The sequence below is a fragment of the Hyalella azteca genome, unplaced genomic scaffold, assembly GCF_000764305.2.
Source record: "Hyalella azteca isolate HAZT.00-mixed unplaced genomic scaffold, Hazt_2.0.2 contig6075, whole genome shotgun sequence".
NCBI classification, from domain to species: Eukaryota; Metazoa; Arthropoda; class Malacostraca; order Amphipoda; family Hyalellidae; genus Hyalella; species Hyalella azteca.
The window spans coordinates 1,740-7,551 of record NW_025936244.1 but is presented as its reverse complement, the minus strand read 5'-3'; the positions used below and the strand labels follow the sequence as shown (position 1 = coordinate 7,551).

Below are 5,812 nucleotides of genomic sequence, written 5' to 3'. Positions count from 1 at the left end.
AATGCCTAGCTCCTTATCGAACCCGGTGGAAGTCTAGTAGCTTCTTCAAACTATCGCCAGTCATGAAAAGATCCGGTCAAATGACACGAGTTTAGATTCTATAAACAAGGCACGAAATGGAAAAGAATCGGCGACAGGCCACATCAGGCCTACACTTCAGAGCCGACATCACTATGTTATGTTATGTTATGTTATGTTATGTTATGGACACCGCTACCGAGATCCGAGAATGTACAGAATGAAGTGACCTCGCGTATGCGTGTCACACTTGCGGACTATCAACAAAATCGAACGTAAATCACTATAGTAAATTAGTTTCATATAATGAACGCGCAATAGAACTTACTATCTCTTTTAATGACTTCAACTTCTAACAATTGCATTTCTCGTAATAGATAGTGGAACCGAACGTGATGGGTCTAGTCTAGCCTAGCCTCTCCTATACCGGAAACTACACGAGTCCTGTCACGCGACGGTAGCACAACATTCGTTTTCACTCATTAGGTGATGAAAAAATATTTAAGAACCTAGCTTGGGCGAAAAGAAAATCCTCAAAATGGAAGGAGATCTCAGTGCAGGAGGTATGGCTTGTGGCATTATGAATGAATATACATTGTTTAATCTTATTTTATTATTGATGGCTTCATTCAGTTCATTGGCTTGTGCTTGTGGAAAATTATGAATGAATTCTACACATTGTTTAATTTTTTTTATTAATGTTCCATTGCCCATGGCTGCCGCCTCTGCGCAGGATTGGAAAATTCCTAATTACAAGCTAGATTGGAATTGATGTGCTTCTGAATAAAATTGCATGGCTCAAAATGCAAATGACTAATTTTTAATAGGTAGTACATTTTAATTTTGCAGCGTGATCTGCTTCTGGCAGTTCTGCTCAATCTGCTGATCATGTAGTTTTATTAACAATTAGAAAAGACTCAAAAGAGCTAATTTATCTAGTAGAAATTTTGTAGGGTTCATGACTTGTATCTCCATTCTCCAAACTAATTTGTAAAATTGATCCAAATGTTGCTGAAATTGCAGGTTAAAAGAGGTAATTTGTTATTTTTCACTGCATAAATTTGGAAAAGACCATGTGAACACTGAACAGCAGAACAGGTTAAATTGGCCACATTCATGACATGCCTTAGTGCCTAGATGAGAAATTGTGCAGAAGCCACCCGTAAATAGGTCTACCTAGGACAAAAACACTTGTAAATTTGGGAAATTTCTCATGTTCCTTTCCTGGCTTTAAAGTTAGGCCTTTTAGTTTGAGATATTTGCATCTTTTCAAGCTCTCCATCAGCCATCTTGATTCTTGAATCAGTATCCATGATTGATCACAAACTGTGAAGTGTGAATAAGGCAATCAGGAATACCTCTATTGCAAATGTTTTGATTGCTCTTGCTTTGATGTTTGATTGCCTGCATGTCACTTGCTGTTATTATAATGCGCATTTCTCCGTGCCAATCATCCGTTTTGGCTGTGACAAGTGTAATGCCCATACAGCTGTGCCAAACATTGGTCATTCATCTGTTTGACCATAACAATCATAAATCACAATAGCATAATTGAAGCATAATTGGCAACTGCCATCTGCCTCAATACAAGCATGGAAAATATCTACCTTTAGGGCCCCGACTATAGGTTTCCCGCCATTTCCAGAACTGTGAGATTTCTGCCAGATGACTTAACTCCTATCCAATTGTCCAATTGTTAACAAAAGTGCACGATTGGGCCGCAAGATTCCAAATGTAATGAAAATTTGTCATGTTGGAGCTGCAAGATTTCAGAAACAAGCAGGAAAATTCCAATCCTCCCTCAATATTGCCTCGGCATCTTTGGGGTAATGAAGATGGCGTCTTAGACCTATATTGTGCCATACTTTACACTCTGGGTTCCCATGGACTTTTTTCCAATTTCTTGATTTATTATGTGAAAAGTAAGAAAATGGCCTATTTTCACCTACAATTTTATTAAAATTGCCCATGAAATGATCATTTTTACCTGCAATTGTAGGAAAATTCTGCCCGGTATTGCAAATAGGTATTGAAGGGCATTTTTGTGTAATTCATGGGTGGCTTCTGTGCTATTTTTCTGCTTTGGGCTCAAACAATGGCGTGAAATTCTATTCTCAGTTCCAAAGGTAGATTCATCAAGCAAGAATCTTGCAGCTCATCAAAATGGTTGAAAAGCTCTAGACTAGTTACAGCTCAATCAGGATTGAAAAAATCCTACTTTTTTTCTGAAATATTGATTCTAATATCACAATTTCTAATATCACAATATTTTGATTGTATGAAAATTTTCTTTTCTAAAATGATCTATTTTAATATTTTCTAGCTGCAATTCTCTAATATAAATTTTTATATATAGACCTATTGAAATTTTGTGGCTTTCAAGTGACAACATTTTTTTATACATTTGGGATTTTTAGCCTGATTGAGCACTTTTCTTAACAATTAGATGAGAGGTAATTCATTTAGCGGGAATTTTGTGGTTACAAAAATAGCAGAAAAGCCCTAGTCACGGCTCTAAAGGAAGGTTTATTCCTTGCCAGTTCTCCATTAAGCAGGGGTTGTTGCTTGTATATCTCTTCTTTGTTATCCAATTCCAATACTAAATTTTGTCTAATTCTTCACTGATTACTATTTAAACCAAACATTCTGTCGTACAACTAAGAATATATCTACACTTCTCAAGCTGCAATCACAGCTTCTCCGCAATTTTTGTAGCTACAAGGTTCCCGCTAGATCAATTCCATCCTATCTAATTGTTTACAAAAGTGCATAGTACTCAATTTGCACAATTCCAAATCTATCAAAAATTTGTCACATTGCAGTTAATAAATTTGATTCATAAGATTAAAAATGGTAATCCATCCTCAATGAATAACTTTGTTGTCTTATTCTCTATCTATCATTCACTTATTTAAATCTATCCCCATTTTTATTACTAATCATAATAAGCTGTATAATATTATTATATTATTATATAGGTACCTATTATATGTTTATTATATTATATATCATTATTGGCAGTATAATATTATTGTATTATTATATTGACAGTATAATATTATTGTATTATTATATTGGCAGTTTAATATTATTGTGTTATTATATTGGCAGTATAATATTATTGTGTTATTATATTGGCAGTATAATATTATTGTGTTATTATATTGGCAGTATAATATTATTGTGTTATTATATTGACAGTATAATATTATTGTATTATTATATTGGCAGTTTAATATTATTGTTATATTGGCAGTATAATATTATTGTGTTATTATATTGGCAGTATAATATTATTGTGTTATTATATTGGCAGTATAATATTATTGTGTTATTATACCAGCTCTAGCTCCCATATTTTGGTGTATGGAGGCTATAAATACAATGGAGATAATAATTTAAACTTAGTCAAATCTAGCACTAGGGTCAACTTTACACTTAGTAAACATGTGACAAATGACAATTTATTGTAAGCCTGGTTTTGAATGAGGAGTGATTGTAATAAATTTATGATTATAGTTCCTTAATAAAGTAATATTTTAGAGAATAAACTTGTTTTAATGACTCTTAAGACTAATCAATGTCATGAAGAGATAATCAATGCTAGTACCCCACACACCATGTCTTGGCTATTTTATAAATACATCTGTACATTTGTAATTTTTATAGTATTCTATAATCATATACTTGCTTTTTGTACTATCTTAAAATATATATTCATTGCATATTGTTTCTATGTGTGATCTGTATGCATGTATGATGCTGGGACCAATTTATTGGCTGTTATTGGTGGGTTTAGCTCGACAAGGCATCAGTGATTGGCTAACGCAAGTACAAACTCTTGACTATTTTTACAACACTTCTCTTTACTTCACTTATTGTCTTTTTTTTTTGTTTATCTGCTACAAATATTATAATCATCAATATTTAATACACTTCTACCTGTCAAATTGATCTGAAATATTGCACACTTGCGTAAAGTTGGAGACAATGCATGAATCAATTGACAGAATAAATACCTAATTACAAAATTTTAATTTTTTTTTCATATTAAAAAATGTAAAAATTAATTTCTCAATATTTGAAAATAAAAATAGAAATTCGTTGTAGATGTGTAAAATCAGAGACACTGGCCTCTTTAGGAGTGTTGTCTTTAAAAAGTAATTTTAAATGCATATTATTGATATTATGGGCCCTAGTATATTTCTTTACTAATGTTTCATTAAAATACGTACACGAGTTGTGTACAAGACTGTACCTTTATATACATGTTCTTGTATTATTATTGAGATTTGTAGGCTCAGATCTTTTAATTATGAAATTAATTAAATAATATTAATTAATTAATATTAATTAATTAATTAATATTAATCAATATTATTTAATTAGGTAATTTTATTTATTAATAAACAAAAATTAAATCATTAATTAATTAATTTAAGAATTAATTTTTATGCATTATTTGCAGAGGTGAACGGATCGTCCATGACCTACAACCCCTCGGCTCCCTCCGCTCTAGGGTTCGGTGAGTGATGTGCAATACTAGATATCACCTACTTTCTCTAGGGCATATATTTTTTCCTGAGCACCTATTTTCTCTAGGGCATATATTTTTTCCTGAGTACCTATTTTCTCTAGGGCATATTTCCTGAGTACCTATTTTCTCTAGGGCATATTTTTTTTCCTGAGCACCTATTTTCTCTAGGGCATATATTTTTTCCTGAGTACCTATTTTCTCTAGGGCATATTTTTTTTCCTGAGCACCTATTTTCTCTAGGGCATATATTTTTCCTGAGCACCTATTTTCTCTAGGCATCTACCTATTCTTGCATTGAAATTCCTATATTTTCTCATAGACACTCATATTTTCCTGGGTGACAGTTTAATAATCTTTATCATTTATCATTGAAATGATGTTAGGAAATAAAGATTCTCTTGTAAATATTAATTTATGAATATATTTTTATAGGAAAAGAAGCATCTATATAAATTTTGAGTTATCATTTAAGAAATATGTTAAGAAAATGTAATCCCTATGAAATATCAATGAAATGAAAAATGGTAAATGGAATGCATTCAATTAATAAGATAATGAGGATTTTACAATTAATTTTAATTAATAATCTAAATGATAATAAATATAAATAATAATGATGAATTTAATTATGACAGGTAGTCGCAGCGGCCCCGACATGTCGCCCCCCGTCCCCCACACTCGCCCCGACTCCCTGCCCCACTACAACCCCGCCCACTACACCGGTATTTGTATATTGTTATATGCTGTATGTTGTTATTATATGTTGTATGTTATTGTATGTTGTGTGCTGTATGTTGTTATATGTTGTATGTTATTGTATGTTGTGTGCTGTATGTTGTTATATGTTGTATGTTATTGTATGTTGTGTGCTGTATGTTGTTATATGTTGTATGTTATTGTATGTTGTGTGCTGTATGTTGTTATATGTTGTATGTTATTGTATGTTGTGTGCTGTATGTTGTTATATGTTGTATGTTATTGTATGTTGTGTGCTGTATGTTGTTATATGTTGTATGTTATTGTATGTTGTGTGCTGTATGTTGTTATATGTTGTATGTTATTGTATGTTGTGTGCTGTATGTTGTTATATGTTGTATGTTATTGTATGTTGTGTGCTGTATGTTGTTATATGTTGTATGTTATTGTATGTTGTGTGCTGTATGTTGTTATATGTTGTATGTTATTGTATGTTGTGTGCTGTATGTTGTTATATGTTGTATGTTATTGTATGTTGTGTGCTGTATGTTGTTATATGTT

At 32.0% G+C, this 5,812-nt stretch overlaps 1 long non-coding RNA gene across 1 annotated transcript; it reads left to right on the top strand.

Moving 5' to 3' along the window:
* The first annotated feature begins 230 nt into the window (after positions 1 to 230).
* LOC108672436 lies at positions 231 to 5,253 on the top strand. Its single transcript, XR_001930893.2, has 3 exons — positions 231 to 581; positions 4,487 to 4,543; positions 5,191 to 5,253. It is a non-coding gene; the product is annotated as an uncharacterized LOC108672436 (long non-coding RNA).
* The last annotated feature ends 559 nt before the right edge of the window (positions 5,254 to 5,812 follow it).